The sequence below is a fragment of the Lygodium microphyllum genome, chromosome 15, assembly GCF_053477565.2.
Source record: "Lygodium microphyllum isolate KBCC chromosome 15, Lygodium_microphyllum_v1.1.10, whole genome shotgun sequence".
NCBI classification, from domain to species: Eukaryota; Viridiplantae; Streptophyta; class Polypodiopsida; order Schizaeales; family Lygodiaceae; genus Lygodium; species Lygodium microphyllum.
In genome coordinates this window covers 30,392,742-30,417,512 of record NC_141149.1, presented here as the reverse complement: position 1 = coordinate 30,417,512, position 24,771 = coordinate 30,392,742, and positions in this window count along the sequence as shown.

Below are 24,771 nucleotides of genomic sequence, written 5' to 3'. Positions count from 1 at the left end.
TTTCAGACTGTGTATTCTCTTTATTCTAATAAGCTTGCATGACACAGAGTTATAGTACCTACAAAGTCTATGTATTGACTGATGTACCTACAGGTTATACCACATGTTTGTGGATGTTTTTGAGGTTTTAAAGGGCTGAAATACCCTCGTTTTTTGCAGAGAATAGTTGTAGGAAACTATCATAAACAGTCAAGGACTGAAGCTGGTCAGAGTGAATTGTTGGCTTGCAAGAAGTCAGGCAGTGACTAGATATTGTCTGGTACAATATGGCTAATGCAGAAAGGGTTGACAGCATAACCTAGTTAGTGGGGGAAGATCTTGACATTAACAACTATGCCATATGGAAGTTTCGCATGGAGAACTTCTTAATAGGGAAAGGCTACTGGGAGTTGGTGACTGGAGCAGAAGCTGAACCTGAGCTCCCAGAGCGACCTAAGGCTGATCAGAGATGACTACACCGAGCTTGGACAGAAAGAGCTCGTAGGCTGTTGCACTGGCTATCTCTCTGTATATCAGATGGCATGGTAATGCATATAATGAACTGCAGCTCTCCTAAGAATGCATGGGACATTTTGGTCAAGTACTATGGCACAACCATAGGTGCCAGAAAGATACAGTTGAAGCAAAAGTTCAACAGCAAGGAGAGAAAGGGCAGATCTATACAGGATTATGTCACGAAGGTTAAGACCATTGCAGATCAGCTGGCATCTATTGGTTCACAGGTTGAAGATGAAGACATGGTTGATGTGACTTTGAATGGCCTGAGTATAATTCTTTTGACACTTCTGTGTTTGTGAGGGCTGAAATGCCTGATTTTAATGAGCTGGTTGTGTTGCTTATCCATGAGGAGGTTAAACTTGGCTTGGCTACAGGGTCAAGCAGTTCTAAAAACAAGGATGTAGTTTTCTATTCCAATCAACGCGGTCGTGGCAGCCGTGGTAGAGGCTATGGATCTGGTAGAGGATACTAGCAAAATGCATCCTATGACAATAACAATCAGCATGTATCAAACACAAGAGGTGGTGGAAACTTTAGAGGCAAGGGGAGATCTAGCCCTAGAGGCAGAGGCTCTTGGTAGCATCAACGCCCATCTGACAATCCCAATAGAGATAAGGATTGTCATTATTGCGGGAAGTATGGTCATATTGCCAAGGATTGCTAGAAGAAGCAGGGCAATCAGAAAGGCAAACAACATGGACACTTTGCTACGTCTACGTAATATTTCTACAACAAAATATTATAAGACCCTAGATCCTGTGCAAAAGAAATTTGAAGTAATCCCCGGCAACAAAAAAACTTTGGCCTAAGTGCTCCATCCTTGCGTAATAACAATATCATCCCCCCGGTGTTGTGCATAAGGAACCGTGTGCTTATAAACCGCAAGACACCATAGGAACTCCACTTCAAGGGAAAAATGATAATGGGCAATTGCAAAAAAAATTTAAATTAAAAAAACTCCCTCTCCTTCTCCTGTTGCATGGCGGGGAGAGAGAGTGTATGAAGGAGTTTATGGAGGGGCATGAGGAGGAAGGCATGCGACTACCACCTGTGTGGCCACCCCCCCCCCCCCCCCCAACTCCTTTAACCATTCCTCCCCACCTCCACCTTATATGAACCCCACCTCCCAATCTTCAAGGCCATCGTCCGGCCCTGCTGCTTGCACTGTCAAGTTGTCGTCCACGCCATCAAGCTACTGCTAGGCTGCCGCCATCGTCGCCAGGCTCCCGCCATTGCCAGCATCTTCCTCTTCCTCACATGATTGTTCATCATCATCCTCACCATCATCATCCCATTCGTCATCATCATCATTCATGTCATGTTTCAAAGTCAAAAGCTTGAGAAGCTTCTATTGAAGCTCCACTAAACCAAGTTCACCCGCGGTTTTGGAGATTTCATAGATCGTGTCCTGCAAAAGGCCTATTTCCTGTGCTGTGAAGGGGGTCTCCGGCAGTAAGCAATTTCAGAATTCATAAAAGGGGACCAAGGGAGAGTTCGTTGATTCAATACTACTTTCGTCAATGGCTCCTAAGAAAAAATCTAGAGGAGCACATGCGGGAGCTTCCACCCAAAGCACGAGAGTGGACAACACCCCGATATTAAATGCCCAGGTTTCAAAAATTATATTCGCATGGGAAGGATGCATAAAGCATGTTTTAATTCACATAGAAAAACTCTTAAATGCGTTGAAAAATTTATATATTTTGCTTCGATGTAAAAATTTCAGTTGCATGACAAGGTACATGTAATGCTTGCACTTCCATGATCAAGGATAGTCGCATTTGAACATATGATACATAGGTTAAAGATGCACTTGTGCAAAGACGTCCTTGTTGCATCGCGCATATAGGTTACATGCATTTTTGAGATGTTCTTACGTATTTGGAGGTTCACATTGTTGGAAAGGAAGGGGCATAATATAGTACATGAGGCACTTATGTAATAAATTCCTTGTTCTGACTCGTATATATGTTAAATTGTAGAAGGTCATCTAATGATGAATAAATAGTTGCAATGAAGGGAAAAGATTTATGAACTTTGACAAAAGGCATATAGTATGCAATTCGCATGCAATGATAGTTACGTTTTGGGATTAAGTTAAGTGATAAAGGAAGGATTAAAAAAATAATGTATTCATTGGCATCTCGTCATGAAAGAATGATGCATCCATGCATAGAGTTCTTTTATCAAGGTTCACAATTGGGGAAAGGATGCATCTTCATTAAAATACAAAAGCTTTGAATTCGATGCATAAACATAAGGTTTATAGGAGATAGTTCCTAATGTCAATCAAAATCGTATAGGGCAAGGAAAGACGGAAAGATCATTGTAGATCCTATAGTTGCATAAAGGTGAAAGGCCTATGGACTTGAAATTGCATATTTGCATGGAATGATACATCTCATACTCCTTGCAGTTACTTACATCTTTTAAGGAAAGTACTTGCAAGTTTAGGGGAAAGTATTTGCATCTTTAAAGGGAAGATCATCTTTAATCGTAAGTTGGTTAGATCAACTAAGTAATTCGCATGTAATTGAGTAGCCTACATGAAATTCATAAATGTATGATTAGGTCACCTCAATGTGCTACGTTGGGTTAAGTTATGATAAAATTCTACTTAGTATCGCACACTTAGGATGCCAATTTAATATTTTCGATCTTAAAAGTTCTATCCACATTCACGAAATGTTAGGGTTATCAAAACAACCGTGCAAGAATGATCTAGGTTTCTCACCCTAAGGATCAGATGACCAAATGCTAGACTTCTGCAAGGAATTTAGGGACCCTAGGGCCAAAAATTTTATCAGCCTAGTAGGGTTAGGGTTTTGGATTGCGGTCAATGGGACTCCCAAAACCTATATCTTGATCAAAGGTATTCTTGATCAAGAAATACCATATGATGAGAGATATAACCCCTCAAGTTAGATACTGACACCTATCTCAGGCAACAAGCTTGCAAAGTCATATGCTCTTGCATCTAAATCACAAGATAGTACTGCTACACCTTAGACCAAGTTTGGCGAGTTCTAATTACAAGTCTAATTCTCTAAGAATTGAGTAGTCGTCCTGCTACAACACTCTTCCTTGGAGACTGATTTGTCAAGCTAGGACAGTTGTGAATTGCCAAGAAAGCAATTAACCAACCAAGTTAGGACGACAGGGTTGTCTAGGATCTATTTGATTATAATATAAGGAAACCTAAGGTAGTGACAATTTGGGGTCAAAAGGGTATAAACCCTAACCCAAGGAAAAAGGGTAAACAAGCAACAACCCATCTTGCTTAACCTTTGGGATCTTGCCAAGTCGCAAATGATCTAGAATTGAATGTTGGGAGTATTTGGGAAAAAGGAATCACACCTTAGTAATTGGCCGTGCGAATGACCACTGGAATGCTCGTGATTGTACACTTTGGTACATTGTTTGTACTTCTTGCTCAAGGAACTAATTCAAGAAAAACAACTAATGCTTCAGGTTAAAATCCTAGAGGGAGAGGTAGTTTCAGTTAGCTTCGACTGTCTGCCTGACCCTATCCAAGGGGGTTGTTAGCTTTGCTGGGTACGTGGACCGAACCCGCCGCGAGAGATCTCTCTCTGGGTGTTGTTTGGAGCAAGAGGACGCTAGGGTGCCAGGGGAGGCTCTGGCCATAGTTCCTTGCCTCCGGATCGTGCACAAGAGCCTGACATGACTCGAGATGGGATCTTGAGGCCCGCATACTAGTGAACGAGCGAAACTTGGAGTAGCAATCCTGAGGATTGCTGGGATAGCCTTCGGGCAGGATATTTGATATATTCCAAAGACTACGATAAATAAAGATCAAATGTTGAAAAAGGAACTTGCTTGACATTGTTTTTCTATGTCAGTGCCTAAGTTACGTGAAGGAACCAGTGTTTAATTGGTTAATTAAGGAAGTTGTTTTTGCATGTCAAACATAATGTGGTAGGTAATTAGGTAACTAAGCAACCTGAGGAAAGTGCGGTGGACGTGACTCTAGGTCCGTCCTATGGAAGGGTGGTCCCAGTTAACTGGGAACTTTTCTCGAAGGAATTGATAGCGAAAGTGATGACCTAGAATCAATAGAGGTAGAGTCACAATTTATGTTGTTTTAGGGGAACCGAATAGGACTATGCCTTGCAGGCAGAGAGGTTGAGCTTCGCATCCCTCTCATTTCCCATTCTCCTTGAACCAAGTGTAGTATAAATCCGCTTTGACCCTGATGTTTCTGTGCAAAGTGGTTCATCTGGAGCTCGATGCTAGCTACTTCCTAGAAACTCAACTATTAGAAAAACCCTAATTCAGGTCATCCTAAGTGGGAACGGCCGGATATTTCCACTTCGTGGTAGACTCAGGAAGACCTTGATCGCAAACCTTGTGAAATTCCTTGTGAGTGCTAGGCAGCACTTTCTAGACTTTCTTCCCGATGGGCTACTAAGACGTGCCCTACAAGTGGATAGGGGGACACGTTATAGTTGATATCAGAGCAAACCAACAGGATCTAATATTTATAAGGGAAATGAATGGGGGGAAAGTAGAGCAACGTTGCTGTTGAGAACATTTCCTTACTTGCTTATGGATGCTAGGCTGCAGAGTCGCGAAGCAAGGAACAAATTCTTGGTGTTCCAGGTTATGTTTATGACTGCAATGAGTGCTTCGGATTATCGACAGAGGCTAGACAAGATGAATATTCTAGACTGCATCTACAATCCTTCACGCCTGTACGTGGAACGGAGATGGACGGGTGAATCAGGAATATATTACATAGCAGCCCACCGACTTGCATACCGTCAGACCAACTTGAAGAGAATCAAGTGGATGGAGGATTTAAAGATCGTGAAGCTATTCATCTTTGTTGAGGCTTACATAAACACAACCTTGCATGTTGGTGGTCGAGAAGTCAAGTAGAACAAGTATGTGTACAAAGAAGTGACTCGAGTGATCCCTGCCAATAGAATCAAGGTGCTGGGATGTTATGAGAAGAACGAGTATCAAAGGAAGGGATACCCCAAGCTTCCTATGACCTATCGATTCCTGAAAATCCATGACCCCTCTCCATATTATTACTCTGTCCCCGTAACTAAATGTAACACAATCTTATTTTTCCCAAACTAATGTCCCAATCAGCTTGTTCTACTTTCCGAAAATAAATGTACACAAAAGGGCTATGCCCTCATGAATGAATAAGATTTTTATCACTATTTGTCATGGATGTAAGTGTTAGTAAAGGAGTTGAGTGATTGGGTCACTTGACTAAAAGCTATACTGGGCATATTAATGTAATATGAGAAACGTCGGTAAGTTTTTAACGTAAAGAATCTTATTGCCCAGGCGCAACCCTAAGTGCAGATTCCTAGTCCAATCCCTGCACTAAGTACAATTGTAATTCAAGAGAAGAAGTTCTTTCTCAAACAAATCAAGCCACCTGAATTCGATGGTAAGGGAAGGACTGTTCAAATTGACGCGGAGGTCTGGATCGAGTCCATGGAGGATTATTTTGAGGCAGTAGGAACTGCACCAGGTAACCAAGCTATGCTCGCCAAACTGAAGCTTACCGGCGAAGCGAGACTTTGGTGGAAACAATGGTGCAGAGACCAAGGGATCTTGGAAGGGTTAGTCACTTGGGAGAAGCTTAAAAAAGTTGTGCAAGGGAGATATCTGCCACCTTCCTACCGCACACAGAAAATGAACGAATTCTATGAATTGAAGCAGAACACAGGGCCAAAATCAGGGACAAAGGAACAAAGCTAGGGCCAACACTATCAACAACTTCATTCCTACAATAAGTAATGGCCGCAATCTCCGTTGCTTCCATTGCAACGAGGCTGGACACTTCAAAAGGCAGTGTCCCAAGCTTAGCAAAGGACAACGCCAAGGGCCATTCCAAGGAGCCATCCATGGCCAAGGAGCCACCGTCATGGCTAGAGGGAGAACCTCTAGTGTTGCCAACAAGGAGCTCGATGATGAAGAATATCCATCCATGGAAGTTGACATTGAGAGGGCAATGGTTCATGCTGCTCTTCACAAGAAATGCCCAAATCACCAATTCTCAGTGAATCAAACTCTATCGGATTATCAAGGTAAAAGCTTCAAAACTTTGATTGATTGTGGTAGTAGACATTCCTTCATTTCACTAGTCTGTGTAAAAAGATTAGGAATAGCCACAATACATGCACCCACCTTACTTGTGGAATTAGCAAATGGTCGAGAGGTCTCTTGTACCAGGAAACTACTAAGGTAAAATTCCTACTGGGTGGAAAGTCAACTTTGGTCAGATTCAGGGTAATGAACCTAGGTATCCATGAATGTTTGCTCAGAAAGGATTGGCTAATACCCAATGATACCCACATTCACTGTGGAAAGGGCCAAGCCTCCTTTCAAAATTCTGAAGGGGAACTAACAAATCAAGGAGAGGCTGGTAAGCCAAAAATTCAGCTGGCAAAAGCAACACGGATAATAAAAGGAGTTAGGAAGGGCCTATCTGTCTATTTGATTAAACTAAATAAGTTAGATCAGAACCAGGAATCTAGGGAAGAACTTTCATGGTTAAAGGAATACGCAAACGTATTTCCTGAAGAGCTAACAGAACTTCCTCCTCAAAGGGAAGTTGATCACAAAATCAAGTTGGCGCCAGGAGCTACACCAGTCACAAAGAGACCATATAGGATGTCCATCCCGGAAGCGATTGAGCTGAAGAAGCAACTCAAGCAACTGTTAGACCAGGGCTACATCCATCCTAGCAGTTCGCCATGGGGAGCTCTAGTGCTGTTCCAGAAGAAGAAAGATAGAACGCTTCAACTATGCATTGACTACAAAGGGTTGAATCAATCGACCATTAAAGCAAATATCCCATGCTAAGAATAGATGAACTTCTTGACCGACTTCAAGATGCAAAGATCTTCTCTAAGATAGATCTCAGATCTGGATATTATTAGATAAGGATCAAGGAAGAAGAGATCTCGAATACCGCATTTAGCACAAGGTATGGACACTTTGAACTCCTAGTCATGTCATTTGGGCTGACAAATGCTCCTGCTACCTTCAACAGGTTAATGAAGGATATCTTTAGGCCCTATCTCGATGACTTTGTACTCTTCTTCTTTGACGATACCTTAGTCTACTCCAAGCAAGAAAAAGATCATGAACCCCAGCTTCGCATTGTCCTTGAAACAATGAGAGCACACAAGCTTTATGCTAAGAAGAAGAAGTGTGCATTTTTCAAGCGACAGATTGAATATCTAGGATTCATTGTATCAACGGAAGGAATTTCAGTGGATCCGACCAAGGTCAGAGACATTCTAGAATGGCCAACACCAACTTTTGTCAAAGAAATGCGTAGTTTTCTTGGAGTGATAGGATGGTACAGGGTCTTTATAAAAAATTATGCTTTGATTGCAGTGCCTTGACTGATCTACTAAGGAAGCAAGTAGCAATTGTATGGTCACCTACTGAACATATCAGCTTTGACAAACTAAAGCAAAGCTTGGTATCAGGAGTTTGAAGTGATAACTAATGCTAGCGCACTTGCCTTAGGATGTGTGCTTATACAAGAAGGTCATCCTGTAGCATACTCTTCAAGGAAACTGAAGAGCCATGAAAGGAATTATGCTACCCATGATCTGGAGTTGTTGGGTGTCATCCATGCTCTCAAACTTTGGAAACACTACTTGCTAGGTGACAAATTTTCCTTAGTGATGGACCACAAGAGTCTTAAGTGGATTTTCACCCAGATGAGCCCAATATGAGGCAACGTCGATGGATCGAAGTACAAGAAGAATATGATTTTGAAATCAAATACCGGCGTGGAAAGGAGAATGTAGTTGCCGATGCACTCAGTCGCAAGGCATTTCTAAATTCTCTGATTTTGCAAGATCCATCAACAAAAAGAACTCTAGCCACAAAGGTATCCAAGCCAAACAACCCAATTCTTGAGCTAGCTAGAGAAGAGGCATGTCATGACCCAACCTATCAAAAATTGCTAAGGGAGGTCCCCATTAAAGATCAAGACTCGAAGCTAAAAATGAAGTACCAAGAATTCTCTATCAATAGTGGACTTGTCTACTTTAGGACAAGATTATGTATCCTGACAAGCCAATCACTCAAGCAGAAGATACTTTGGGAAGCCCATGACTCCCCTTTCTCAGGACATCCTAGCTATGCCAAGACCCTTAATGCGATCAGGAAGAGCTATTATTGGGATAGGCTCAAAGGTGATGTTCTCAAATATGTCACGTAATGTTTTTCTTGTCAACCCATTAAGGCCAAACATGTCAAAATGCCAGGGAAATTGCAACCACTGGACATTCCCCAAATGAAATGGGAATTCATTAGTATGGACTTTGTTGTTGGCTTGCCCCAAGTTTAGGGAGGATACAACTCCATTATAGTCGTGGTAGATATTCTCACCAAGGTTGCATATCTTATCCCTGTTAAGACAAACTATAAAGCCTCAGACATCGCAAGGTTATTCATCAAGAAAATTTTCAAACTGTATGGGTTACCCAGAAGAATCATTATTGATCGTGACTCCCTCTTCACATCACACTTTTGGAGGGCTCTCTTTGAGGCCATTGGGACTCAACTCTGTTTCAATACAGCTTACCATCCCCAAACCGATGGTCAAACGAAATGAGATAACCAAGTCATTAAAGATATGCTTAGGGCACACTACTATCGCGAACCCAAAAAGTGGATTCAATATTTGCCATTGGTTGAGTTTGCCTACAATGCTTCTTACCAACAAAGCATTCAGATGACCCCTTTTCAAGCATTGTATGGACACGATTGTCATACTCCTTTGAGCTTTTCGGATCCAACCTTGAGGGTTGAGGCTTCAAAGCAGATGCTAGAAGACATGGATAACCAAATTAAATCAATAAGACAGGACATGCAAGCCGCCAAAGACAAACAGAAGGCTTACGCGAATGTGAAATGGCAAGATAGATCCTTCGTTGAAGGTGATATGGTCTTCATTCATGTATGTCCAAAGAAGAGTTCCCTATCCTTGGGTGAGTGCAAAAAGCTAAGTCCAAGGTATTGTGGACCCTACAAGATTCTCAAGTGCCTAGGGCCTAATGCTTACAGACTTCAACTCCCTAAAAACATAAAAGTTCATAATGTATTCCATGTCAGCCTATTGAAAAAGTATGTGCCTAACCCTAGTCATGTGATTGATGATCAACAAATTGTAAGGCCTAGCCAAGGAGTCCTTGAGTTACGACCTAACAGAATCCTACATGTTAGGGAGAGGCAATTGAGATCCAGGACCTTGAGAGAATACCTCATCCAGTGGAAAGATTATCCCGAAGAGGATGCCACGTGGATGGATGAACGTACTCTCAATCAACAATACCCCCAGATCCTCTCGAGATGAGGACATCTTGATTTCTCTAAGGGGGAGAGAATGTAATATTTCTACAACAAAATATTATAAGACCCTAGATCCCGCACAAAAGCAGTTTGAAGTAATCTCCTGCAAGAGAAAAACTTTGGCCTAAGTGCTCCATCCTCGTGTAATAACAATATCATCCCCCCGGCGTTGTGCATAAGGAACTGTGTGCTTATAAACCGCAAGACACCGCAGGAACTCCCCTTCATGGGAAAAAGGATAATGGGCGATTGCAATTTTTTTTAAAATTAAAAACTCCCTCTCCTTCTCCCGTTGCATGGCGGGGAGAGAGAGTGTGTGAAGGAGTTTATGGAGGGGCATGAGGAGGAAGGCATACGACTGCCACCTGTGTGGCCACACCCCCACCCAGAAGAGTTCTCTATCCTTGGGTGAGTGTGAAAAGCTAAGTCCAAGGTATTGTGGACCCTACAAGATTCTCAAGTTCCTAGGGCCTAATGCTTACAGACTTCAACTCCCTGAAAACCTAAAAGTTCATAATGTATTCCATGTCAACCTATTGAAAAAGTATGTGTCTAACCCTAGTCATGTGCTTGATGATCAACAAATTGTAATGCCTAGCCAAGGAATCCTTGAGCTACGACCTGACAGAATCCTACATGTTAGGAAGAGGCAATTGAGATCCAGGACCTTGAGAGAATACCTCATCCAGTGGAAAGATTATCCCGAAGAGGATGCCACCTAGATGGATGAACGTACTCTCAACCAAAAATACCCCTAGATCCTCTCGAGATGAGGACATCTCGATTCCTCTAAGGGTGAGAGAATGTGATATTTCTACAATAAAATATTATAAGACCCTAGATCCCATGCAAAAGCAAATTGAAGTAATCTCCCGCAACAAAAAAACTTTGGCCTAAGTGCTCCATCCTCGCGTAATAACAATATCATTCCCCCAGCGTTGTGCATAAGGAACTGTGTGCTTATAAACCGCAAGACACCGCAGGAACTTCCCTTCAAGGGAAAAAGGATAATGGGCAATTGCACTTTTTTTTAAAAAAAAACTCCCTCTCCTTCTCCCGTTGCATGGCCGGGAGAGAGAGTGTGTGAAGGAGTTTATGGAGGGGCATGAGGCAAGATCCCAAAGGTTTAGCAAGCTAGGTTGCTTGTTTACCCTTTTGATGGGACCTGAAATGGGCTGGCAGTGGCTATGGCACTAGTCGGACCTCATACTCATAACAGACAAACACACCCTCACGGCCTCGCGGACCAAGAGCGTCAATCTGTGCTAAAGGAAAAACTGCTCTAAAGCCTAATCTATGCGTTTATAGTTTTTATAGATTTGTAGTCCAACGTTTCCCTTTCTATAAACTCCGCAGAGGGAGAACCCTTACACATTGGCAATAAAGGCCACGATCATCACATACATAGGAGACATCCTCTCGGTAGAAACACTGTGGCCCCACTGCAGCTCTCCTATATCGCAGGGATTAGCCCCTTGATGCACTGCTCAACATATAGAACAAACGAACAAACTCCACTCTTTCATTTTGAAAATAATCCAGGAGATACCATGTGTCCTTACTAAATAATCCCCCAAGAACCGAACATCTATCCTACGGCTTAGGATGCCTTTTCACACTCAATGTGGGTCATTGTCATTGAAAACAGGTGCTATGCATCCATGTTTTTATATTTTGATACCATGGTTTCATGTACATGCAAAGTGAATGATCCTAAAGTGCTCAAACATCATTTTCAAATCAGCAACGTGCTTGTGCACAATCAGGCTTTTCATGCTTATTCCCTAACGCATTGCGGCGATGCAAGGATAGCACCTAGATACCACTTGCGCTACTATCCTCTTAATCAAAATAACACGGACTCTATGTCATGGAATGCATCAGAAAATCAGCAACAATCAGCATGCAAATCACACCATTCAAACATCCCAACCCCCTACGTTTAGGTATTGCTTTCGTTGCACAAGTGTAGAGGTTCATTTTGTCATGTTTTGATGTAGAAAAAGCAATAACTCACAAAATTTTACAAAGAGATAGGGAAAACTGAGGCTAAACCTCATGCTTTACCACTACCACATATCCACAAACAATTCTTCTATTTTTTCTTATTTTTCCAAGACATATTTCTATTTTTTCCTTATTTTTCCCATTTTCTTGATTTATTTGGCAATAAAATATACTATTTTCTGGTTTTTCTTATTCCAATCACAATCAGCATACTAACATTCAATTTATCTTCCATATTCCCCCCATGGGAACACTTTTTACCCACCCGAAACGGAAAAACTGCCATTTTACCACTTAAAAAGCGCATTTCAGGTATACGGGAATTAAATAAAGCATGTAAATCATTGCAAAACCAAAATTTTCCAATACACAGTAATTACTCATAGTGCAAACAGCACACAAAAAAATTTTCATCCAATAAGAACATAATTATCATCATAAACTATAAAAAATCCTTCATTTTCTTCATAAAAATGGTCATACCGTGTTTTTACGTAACCCGAGACACCTTGAATGATTGCATAATCAGAAAATGGAGCCTCCATTGCTCTCAATCCAATTCTACAATTTAATCTTCAGCATCTCCATCAATCTTCATCACCATTTCCTTCATTCTCCTTCCCCGGTTCCTCCTTCGAGATGGCACAAACATGAACAACCCATAGAGAAGAGAGAGATGGAGGAGAGAGAAAGACTAGAATCTGTTGTCTTCATCCACATAGCCATTTCTCGTGTGAAGACCGGTGAAATGATCAGCCAAGAGAGAGAAGTTGAGGGGTAATGTCGGTTGGATAGCTTCTTTACAGCTTGGAAATCATCCATCATGAGGATGGACCGCAAATTTCGGCACCATCAAATGCCCTTCTTCTCCACGCCATCATGTTTTTTCCTCATGCCTCTTTTCATAAAATTTTTTTGGGGGGGGGGGGGGATTCAAGGCTCCAAAGGGCACCCCCCCTTTGGTCCAAGTTTTTGTCCACCTCTTCAAATCTTGCCAATTTGTGGTCACTTCCTCGTCCGGACTCTGATTCGAGCTCTGAAAAATCCTAGGCGTCTGACTTGACATCCTGCACTGACTGGCAGCTCCTAGCATCCCGTACCGCATTCATAAAAATTATCAAAAATCCACAAGTGTCACTCGGGCTTCTTTTAAAAGCCCTCTTTCACTTGGTGCTTAAAATCGTCCTAGCTGCAGCCGCCGCCTTCGATGTTAAATGTTTTTTCCCTAAATCACCTACACATCCCTCCCCGAAATAGTACAGATATACAATAAGATGCTCCTTTCCAAGGAGAAAAAATAGGGCTCACAGCCCTAAGCTAAATGCATAAGATTGTGACCCATCCCTCCTACATATATAGCAAGAGGCGTACACATAACATGTTGTCTAATCAACCTATGGGTCCAGGATAACAACGGTAGATTGGTCTCAGCTATCTTTGCATCACCCATATCAACCATCACCTACCATATATTGCATGCTCTGATAACATTCCCCACAAGCGACCGGGTCATGTCTCATTATTGATAGCAATATCCAAACTAGGACCACAGTTGAAGGAAAGGTCTTCTTCATAAGCAAGATTTTCCAGTGAATCCGCAAACCGATTCGAGTAACGTGGAATCAACTGAAAAGACACTCTCTCAAACTCCTCAAGTAGGGTCATGGTAGTTCGATGATACATACAAAGGATGGGATTCCGCACTGTGTATGTCCCATCTAGCTGATTCAAGATCAATTGGGAAACCCCTTTTACTAACAACCGCCGAATACCACCTTGTTTGGCAATATGCATTCCCATAATCAAGGCTTTATACTCTGCCATATTGTTAGTGAATCCTACCCCGAGATAAGCAGCTAATTTCATCGTAAATCTACGTCGGGGATCTCCGATTACTACTCCAACACTCCTTTTTTATTAAGGCCCCTAGATGCTCTGTCAAAACATAATGTATACGTCCACAATGGGTTTACACAGCCTGCCATCACGAACTCCTCTATTCGTAGTTATGATAGTCAAAGTTTAGCATGTTTAGAGGATGAACTGATGGCTCCATTCCACCTTCTTCATTGAACTCAACAGGGATGCTTGTCAACAGTCGTAAGCAGTGATGGCAGAAGATTTTAATCTCCCACACAAAGGTTCCGTCTTCTTGCTCAATCACTTTGTATCCTTTGCTCCACCACATAAGTTTCCCCTGATGGTATCTTTGCTCGAGATATGGGTGCTCCAAATAAGGGATTAACCGCCCCATCAACCAACTTTTAAGCTCTTTTACAAGTCCCAAATCATCCCCAACGTGGACTTGCAATGCATTTTCTTTGTATTAGCATACTTAGAAATAATAAGGTTTAATCTTATTAAGATTATCCTCATTTTTAAAATCGACTCCCTGTAGATCAGCTAATAGGGCCGTAGACCTATTTTTCCCTAACCTGACAATCTTGTAGGGGCCATCCCATTTAGGTTCCAACTTCCCTGGAAACAGCTCCCTACGCGCATGGTAATATAGGACTAATTGCCCTTTTTTAAAGGTATACTTCTTCGCTCTAAGGTCATGCAATTGCTTCATCCGATGTTTAGCTACCTCCTGGTGTAATAAGCTCTGCAATTTCAGCTCATCCAGATGGGCTATGGTCGTGAAACGTTCAAAAAGGGAATCCTCATCTCCCAAAGAATGGTTAATTGCAAACCGTATGGTTGGCAACTCAATTTCAAAGGGTAACACACACTCTTTCCCATAAACTAATTTAAATGGAGTATGGCTGGTAGCTCACTTGAATGTGGTATTATACGCCCACATTGCCACATACAACTTCCTATCCCAGTCCCATTTCTTCTCAGAGACTATCTTAGACAAGATCCCCACAAGCTATTTATTAGTACTTTCAACTTGCCCATTTGCTTGCGGATTATAAGGGGTCGTTTTATTATGCTTGATTTGCCAAGCTTCAGTCAAGCTTTTAATCACTTTATTCAAAAAATGGGTTCCACGGTCCGACACTAATTCTTTTGGTGGACTGAAACGGCAGATAATCTGCTCTAAAAGGAAACTTGCAGTCTCTTTTGCATTGTCCTACCTCGTCGCCCGCGCTTCTAACCATTTTGTAAAATAATCAGTTGCTACTATAATGTATGTCTTCTGAGTAGTAGACGACGGAGTAATAGCACCCACAAAGTCAATGCCCCACTTCTCAAATGGAAGAATAGCCATGATAGGCGTAAGTGGTCGTTTCCTATTCTCTTGGCTGTCATGTTTTTGACAGGTATCACATTTCTTTACATACTCAAAAGAATCTTGGAAGATGGACGGCCACCAATATCTAGCTCTTAAAGCTTTCTACGCCGTCAACCGTCCCGCGAAGTGCCCTCCACATGCAAAGTCTTAACACTCCTCCAAGATGAAAGGAACCTCGTCAGGCATCACACATCAGCAATAGATATCATCAACACCCTACCGATATAGTGTCCCTGCGATCAAGGAAAACTTCAAAGCCTGTTGTTTGATCTTCCTCTTTTCTGATTTTGATAGACCATCTCCCGTCTCTCCTGTTGATAAATAGTGTGTAATAGCAGCATACCAAGATGGAATAGAAGCTGTATCAATTTTAAACATTTCCTCAATATCACTTTCTTCAGCCAAAGTCTCTTTCGGATCCCCGAAATCTACAAGGCATTCCACAATACCCTGCAACCTCGATGGCTTTCTCTTAATCTCGTAATCAAACTCCTGCAAAGTGATTAACCACTTTGCCAAATGATCAAGCGGCTGTAGCTTGTTCATAAGCAATCTAAGCCCTTCCGCCTTCGTATAGAACACTATCTTTTCATAGAGGATGTAGTGCCTAAATTTCTTAGTCCCAAAGACCATCACAAGACACAACTTCTCCATGTAGGTATAGTTAATTTCTGAAATGCCCAATTTTTGACTAGCAAAAGCTATCGGATGATACCACTTTTCCTCCCAAATTTGGGCTAAACAACAACTTATACTATGCATAGTGGCTGTTGAAAATATGTAGAACATCTCACCTCTTTTAGGTGCTTTTAAAATGAGTGCTTTTACTAGCTCATGTTTCACATCCTCGAAAGCTACCTTACAAGGGTTGCTCCATTCAAATGAACAGCTAAAGGATAATAAATTTGTTAATGGCAACGTCCTTTCTGCCAAGGCATTTATAAACCTCTGATAGTACCCTATCGACGACAGAAAGCTATGCACCTCTTTTGGAGTGCGTGGTGGACTCATAGCAACTATAACCTTGATCTTTTTAGGGTCAGTTGCTATCCCTACTGAACTAACCACATGGCCTAGCAATAGCCCATAAGGTACTCCAAAGATACACTTCCGTGGGTTAAGAGCGATACAAAATTGTCTACAGCGCTCGAAGCACTTTCTTAAAGTAATCAACATCCTTTCCCTTACAGTGGCTGCCCCCAAGTCATCAATAAATACTTTCAACTCATCGGGGAAGATGTCACCAAAGGTCTTGTCTGCTATTCGTTGCCATGATCCAGGTGCATTGCACAAACCAAAGGCCATCACATGGTACGCAAAAGTACCAAAGATAGTAATAAAAGTTGTTTTCAATTTGTCTTCTTTTGCAATTTCCATCTAGTTATATCCTGCAAAGCAATCCATAAATGAATATATCTCCCTACCCGCTAATTGATCCAAAACCTGGTCAATAAACGGCAACAAGTAGTAATCCTTAACTGTCTGCTTATTTAGCTCTCTAAAATCCACACATAATCGGATCTAGTTATTTTTCTTCTTCCTGATAATAACTGGTGAACACCATTCCGTGTGCTGAGTAGGAAAGATTAAACGAGCTTTTCTTAACGTCTGTAACTCCTTAAACAACTTGTCCCTCAATTCAAAAGGCATACGCTATAAAATATTACATGGCGCACCGAGCGAACAGAATCTGAGAAAGAGATAGAGAGTACACAACAGATAAGAGGAGAATCAGTAAATTCTTTAACTCCAAACAGCTGATACAAAGATGGCTCTGTCCACTTATGCGCTTCCATTGTGTGAAGCTTAGATGGTGATCTAGACAGAAGATAGGTGAAGAGCTTAAGGCTAGCTGGAACAACAACTTTGAGTGTGTGAAAGATAAGTGATCGATGGCTGTGAAGGGGTTTAGCTTTTATAGTCTGCGAAGGCCGTGAGGTTGGCCTAACCGACCTACCATATAAGCCACCACTAGTCGGCCAGGAAATATTCCAAGAAATATTCCCTTTACCATCAGGCCCAGGGCGCTGCCCCCGGACACCTGCCAGGGGGGCCGCTAGCCCCCCTGGGATCCCCCAGCCAAGGGCCGCTTCCGCGGCCCCTAGACCCTACAATAGGGGCCCTTTTTAACTCCCTTACCCCACAACTTGATGCAATGCACCTCGAGTTGCTACCAGCTTAACCACTCCGTCTAACCCAAAGATTAGACCCACAACGGCCACCTTTTTGCCATCCGATCACATAGACCTCATCTGATATACAAGTCAGGACTCAACTAATGTTCGGGCTCACATTTGGCTTCTCCTCATAATGGGGGCCTTACAACTTTGAGCACCATGGATCATTGGTAGCACCTAATGAGGGTGGAGAATTGATCATATCTAACATACACCTTACCTTCTGACGCATAGAATGACTGCCTTCTTTTACAGGAATAGTATGAACAGCTAGGCTGGGAGGAATGCCTCTCAGCTCATCATCCAAGCAAAGATATCGCGGAATTCTTGAATCAAGGACATATAGTCCTCTTTTTTTGTTGAACTGAGCATGGAACCTAATTTAATTGGCCGCAAATCATTCGACGTGCCAAGGTCTAATTCAATCACATCCGCGTCTCTTATCCTATCTTGCGGCTCTATCGGCTCATTTAGAGTTACCTGGTAAATATCCTCTGTAGTGGACCCCTCTTTAGATTCTTCATTGGATGATGTCTCACTACCAGATGGATCGTCTGCTATCTCTAATTCAGTAGAAGATAAAGGAGCTCTCTCACTCTGAGGAGACTCAGGATAAGCATCGACTACTACTCGATTAGCACCTCTACCTAGAACCACTCGACCGGCGCGTATATTGACTTGACAGTCTATTCGTAAGATCCAAGGCCTACCTAGCAAGACTTGATAGCTAGGACGTCCTGCAAATCTTATCACCCTAAAGTCCAAGAAGCATTCTACACTCGCAACTGTAACATGGACTCTAGTAACGCAACCTTCTGGTTGTCTTAGACTATCATCAACCATTTTAAGAAGGGTGGAGCTATCTTTCTAGATACCTAGACCCAACCTCTCCATCAACTCTGAACTCATGATATTGACAAAGGATCCAGTATCTACAATGGCATGTTCCACTAATATTCCATCCACATAAGCTGGAACCCTAGGGCAGTTCTTTTCAGCATGGTCAAACCAATCTTCCCCTACTCGTGCTATGCCCAAGGGTTCTATAATATTCCCAATACGCAAGATCTTCTTAAATTCCTTACATAATTGTGGAGATAATTTGACTAATTGCAATAGGTTCACATATGGTTTGACTTCACAAAGAGAACTTGCTAAATCAAAGTCATGATAAGTAGCCAAAGCTCTCTTTTCTCGCCAAACCATCCTCTCTTTTGGTCTTTCTACCGGTTTTGGTGCTTCTTTCTTTGCTCTTGCCTTCTTTCTTGGCACTTACTCATCTTTTTTAGTGTCAAAATTCTTGTCAACTGGCCTTAGCGGTCCCCCTTCCATGGTAGGACTCTGGACCTGCGTCCCCTTATCCCCTTGTTTAGGGTTTCCCTCAACCAGTTTTTCCTTATCTTTGTCAACCTCTTTAGCCTTTTGGCCTCTTGTCACGGCTCTTAAGTTAGAGGTTTCAGTATCATTCACTCGTACAGCCTCAATAAGGCTGACTCCGTTTCCTTGTGGCAACTCTTCTATAGTTCTTTTTCCCCTCTCCAATATTTGGCTTGGTGCATCATTTTGCTGCAAGTTATTTCCTTGCGCTCTGTGATTCACAAGGCCTGGCTGTTTACTCCCTTGTTGGAGGGAACTGATCTTACTCCAACAGGTAGCGGCTAAAAGGCCTGACTTCCCACAAATGTCACATTTCACATTTGGACAGTTTCTGGGGAAGTGTTGTCCACCACACCACTTACAACTGAATCTAGAGGGTCCACCTCTTCAGGGCGTCGACTCCCTATCAGATTTTGTTGCTTCTTCAAGAAATTAACATCGACGGCTATTTATCGATATTGTTCGGAAATCATATCGGTATAATGCTTCATCATATCCTTGACTTTGCCAAGGACATTAGATGCACTCGACTCATAGCCTCGATCGTCGACCCGTCGTTCCATTGGCCTAACAATCTGATTTGGCATTGGCTATTGACCCATAGGAACAACGTTAGAATTCGAAACTTGGCCTCCAATATTTGGTGGAGTCAACTGACTTGCCATAGGCATAGTTACACTGGGAGGAGCTGGCAGTAAAGGTACATTCTGAACCATACTTCCTCTCCCAATGGGGTTAGTCATAGGCATCCCTTAACTTCCATTCGTCAATGATGGATTGCCGCCAGGTAATAAACCCCCATTAACATTCATTCGAGAGGAGTAGGCCATTTGTAATCGTGCTTCTACTCCCTCTGCCCACGTAATAGCGATGTCTATATCTGCCAAGGCCACACTACTCAATTGTACTTGGATATTAAAGTCCAACCCATGCAAAAAATATTGCAATTGGGCAGTTGGCGGAATGGGAATGTAAGTTTGTAACTTACGGAATACTTCTTTCAGCTTCTTGGCATATGCTTTCACATTCTCATGAGGATATTGGCGTGTTACATTCAAGACCTGCAACCAATATTGGCCACCTCTTTCAGGGGCATATTCCGCTCGGAAAGCTGCATAGAATTGATCAATGGTGGTTATGGTTCCAGACTCTATGCTGTGATACCATACCGCAACCCTTCCTTTTAATGTCACATTAAAGAACATCATGAGATGTCCCTCATCTTGGATGTGATAATTGAACATCAATCTTTGAAATTCACAAATGTGAAATTCTGCATCCTCTTCCGCTAACCCATTAAAAATGGGCAAGGGAACTCCTAAGGTTGGTAAATTCGGCGTCCCTGCAGGAATTGCAATAGGTTGTGCCATGGTGACAATCGGATTAACAGCAGGAGCTTGAACGGGTGAATTCACCCTCCTACTTGAAGTGGGTAGACTTGGTGGAGGAGAGGAAGAACTTACGCTTCCTCCTGCACCTGATGGAATATGTGGAGCAATTGGGTGACTAAGACCACTGCTTCTTATACGCACTGGGCTACTCCTTTGAGGAGAATAACGAATTACAATCTCTAACCGCCATCTAGCCCTCTCAGCACGTTCTGCTTTCTGGATTTTGGCTTGATGGTCCTTGTCAGAGGACATAAACCAACTTCATTTTGGTCCCTAGAAACCCTAGATCCGAAAACCACCACTTATAAGCGGCTCCCGGCAGACACACCATTGATGGGACCTAAAATGGGCCGGCACTGTCTATGGCACTAGCCAGACCTCATGCTCATGACACACAAACACCCTCACGGCCTCGCGGACCAGGAGTGTCAATCTAATGCTAGAGGACAAACTGTCCTAAAGCCTAATTCATGCGTTTATAGTCTATAGTCCAACATTTCCCTTAAACTCCTCGGAGGGAGAACCCTTATACATTGGCATAACGCCTCGTCACACACACATAGGAGACACTCCACCGACTAATAGTCGGAGCCCCACTACAACTCTCCTACATCTCAGGGATTGGCCCTTTGATGCGCTGCTAAATATATAACACATACGAGCACAAACTCCTCTCAAGGTAGCAATATTTTACGTTCCAGGATGTACCATTTCTCACTACAATTTCCCCTTAGGACCCAACGACTAACCTATAGCTTAGGACATCCTCTCACGCTCATCGTTGGTCACAACCTAAGGAAGACAGGTGCCATGCATCCAGGAGGTTTTTCTGATACCTTTTAATTATTATGCTTAATGCAAAACATGTATGGCTATGTTCTCAAACAAAAGAAAGATCAACATCGTGCATGGTGCATAAAACATTCTTTCCATGAATTTCACTAACGCGTGCTGCATTGAAAGGAGGCACCGAGCCATATGCTCATGCTACCATCCTCTTTATTTAAACCGGTTCTTACATGCCAAGTGCAATGCATAAATAAAATATTTTCTTTATCTTTCAGCATTTCAGTCCCTTTTCATCCAACTCTTAGCATTTTGCATCATTAACCATTTGGATAGGGTTTCTATGCATTTCTCCATTTTAAACAACATTAAATACACACAAAACATAGAAACGGGGGACAAACCGAGGCCAACCTTGTGCTTTGCCAACGTTATACATTACACAACCATAGATATAATTTGCCCCTAATTTTCCTCAGCCCGTTTTCCATTATTCCCTATTTTTAAACCCATTTTTCCCGTTTTTAGAAATTTTTTCTATTTTTCTTTAATAAATAATGATTGAAAATGAAAATTGATTGTGGACTGTGGCCCTTAGATTCATTGACAGCAAAAACTCAGATTTAGTTGGTGTGACATATCATATTTCTCATTCATATACCAAAAAACCCAAATTTACCCTTAAAACGCATGTTTTCCATGTATTTTAACACTAATTCCGGCCATGTAGCCTTATATTTTCTAATTTTTAGGTTGCAAACAATTGAAACTCATGGCAAACAATATTATAATGAACTTTCATCCCATATGAACAAAGCTTCATAAAGCAAATAGCATAAAAATATCATTTTTCTTCATAAAAATAACATTATCGCTTATTTTTAAGTCTCAGTTTCTTGGTCTTGATTATGGGACTGATTTCCAGAATGCATTTAATGCTTAGCATCTTCAATAACAACACTCTTTATGTCTTCATCCATTCAAAAGCAATCCGGTCTCATCCGGACAAGCTTTCCTCCATCATTCTTTATTGTCTTCTTCCACACCAGAATAACCCCTTAAGGGAGAGAGAGGGAGGAGAAAGAAATACTAAAATCAGAGATCTTCATCTAGGCCATCATTTGACGGGTGAGAGGCGGCGATAGAGTCATCATACAGGAGGAAATCAAGCCCCATGTTCACTTGGGGATTGTGTGCAGCCAGCATGATGGATCATCAACATTCAAGGCGCATTTTTCGGCACCTAATGGCGCCCTCTTCTCTCACGTTATTTCCATCTCCTTTCATGTGAAGTTTCATGCTACATTAAGTTTTGGGCTCCCAAAGGTCATGCCCACTTTGGCCAAACTTTGGTCCACCTTTTCAAATCTTTCCCATTTGTTGGCCATTTCCTCGTCCAGTGTCCAAATCGAGTGCTGTAAATTTATGCGCGTCCGGCTTGACATCCCGCATTGGCCGAAAAAACCTGACAACCCACACGGCAGTTTAAAAAATGATAAAAAATCAACAAATATCGCTCGGGCGCCTTTAAAGCACTTGACGCTTAAAATCATCCTAGCTGGAGCTGCCGCCTTCGATGTTGAATATTTTTCCCTTGATATTCGTAATTTTTGGCTATTTTAAAGCACTTCTCGGCATCAAACTCCGCTCTCAATATGCCTTACCTTTTGACGCACAAGATGACTGCATTCTTTTACAGGAATAGTATGAATAACCAGGCTGGGAGGAATGCCTCTCAACTCATCATAACTCCAAGCAAAGATGTCACGAAATTCTTGAATCAAGGAAACGTCCTCCCTTTCTACTGAATTGAGCATGGAACCTAATTTAATTGGCCGCGAATCATTCGGCATGCCAAGGTCCAACTCAATCACATCTGCACCTTTTATCCTATCTTGTGGCTCTATTGGCTCATTTAGGGTTATCTGATAAATATCCTCTATAGTGGGGCCCTCTTTAGATTCATCACTGGATGATGTCTCACTACCAGATGGATCATCTGCTGTCTCTAATTCAGTACAGGATAAAGGAGCTCTCTCACTCTGAGGAGACTCAAGGTAAGCATCGACTATTACTCGATTAGCACCTCTACCTAGAACCACTCGACCGGCAGGTATATCGACTTGACATTCTATTCGTAAGATCCAAGGCCTGCCTAGCAAGACTTGATAGCTAGGACGTCTTGCAAATCTTATCACCCTAAAGTCCAAGAAGCATTCTACACTTGCGACTATAGCATGAACTTTAGTAAGGCAACCTTCTGGTTGCCTTAGTTGCCTTAGACTATCATCAGCCATTCTAAGAAGGATGGAGCTATCTTTTTGGATGCCTAGACCCAACCTCTCCATCAACTCTGAACTCATGATATTGACGGAGGACCCAGTGTCTACAATAGCATGCTCTACTAATATTCCATCCATGTGCTGGAACCCTAGGGCAATTCTTTTAAGCATGATCAAACCAATCTTCCCCTACTCGTGCTATGCCCAAAGGTTCTACAATATACCCAATACGCAGGATCTTCTTGAATTCCTTGCGTACTCCTAGAGATAATTTTAATCAACTGTAAGAGGTTTACATTTGGTTTAACTTTGCAAAGAGAACTTGCTAAATCAAAATCATGATAGCTAGCCAAAGCTTGCTTTTCTCGCCAAACCATTCTCTCTTTTGGTCTCGGGACCGACTTTGGTGCTCCTTTTTTAGCTCTTTCCTTCTTTCTTGGCACTTCTTCATCCTTCTTAGGGTCAATTTTCTTATCAAGATGCCTTAGAGGTCCACCTTCCACGCCAAGATTCAGGACGTGCATCCCCTTATCCCCTTACTTAGGTTTTCCCTAGACCAGTTTTGCGTTATCTCTATCAACCTCTTTAGCCTTTTGGCCTCTTTTCACGGCTCGTAGGTTAGAGGTTTCAGCGCCATTGATGTGTACAGCCTCGAAAAGGCTGACTCCATTGCCTTGTGGCAACTCTTCTATAGTGGTCTTTCCCCTTTGTAATATTTTTCTTGGTCCATAATTTTGCTGGAGGTTATTACCTTACGCTCTATGATTAACAGGACCTAGTTGTTTACTCCCTTGTTGCAAGGAACTGTCCGCCACACCACTTACAGCTGAATATTGACGGTCCACCCTCTTCAGGGCGTCGACTCCCTATCAGATTCTACTGCTTCTTCAGGAAATTGACGTCAACAGCTATTTACCGATATTGTTTAGAAATCATTTCAGTATAGTGCTTCATCATATCCTTAACTTCACCAAGGACATTAGATGCACTCGACTCATAGCCTTAATCATCCATCCGTCATTCCATGGGCCTAACAATTTGATTGGGCATTGGTTGTTGACTCACAGGAACAACATTAGGGTTCGAAATTTGGCCTCCAACATTTGGTGGAGCCAACTAACTAGCCATAGACATAGTCACACTAGGAGGAGCTGGCAGCAAAGGTACATTTTGAACCATGCTTCCTCTCCCATTAGGGTTATTCATAGGCATCCCTTGACTTCCATTCATCAATGGTAGATTGCCTCCAGGTACTAAACTCGCATTAAGATTTATTCGAGAGGAGTAGGCCATTTGTAATTGTGACTCTACTCCTTCTGCCCGCGCAATGGCGGTATCTATATCAACCAAAGCCACACTACTCAATTGCACCTGAATATTGAAATCCAATCCATGCAAGAAGTTTTGCAATTGGGCAGCTGGCGGAATAGGAATGTAAGTTTGTAACTTACGAAACACTTCCTTAAGCTTCTTGGCATAGGCTTTCACATTCTCATGGGGGTCTTGGCGTGTTACATTCAAAACACGTTACCAGTATTGGCCACCTCTTTCAGGGGCATATTCTTCTCAGAAAGCTGCGTAAAATTGGTCGATTGTGGCTATGGTTCCAGTGATCTCTATGCTATGATACCATACCGCAGCCCTTCCTTTTAATG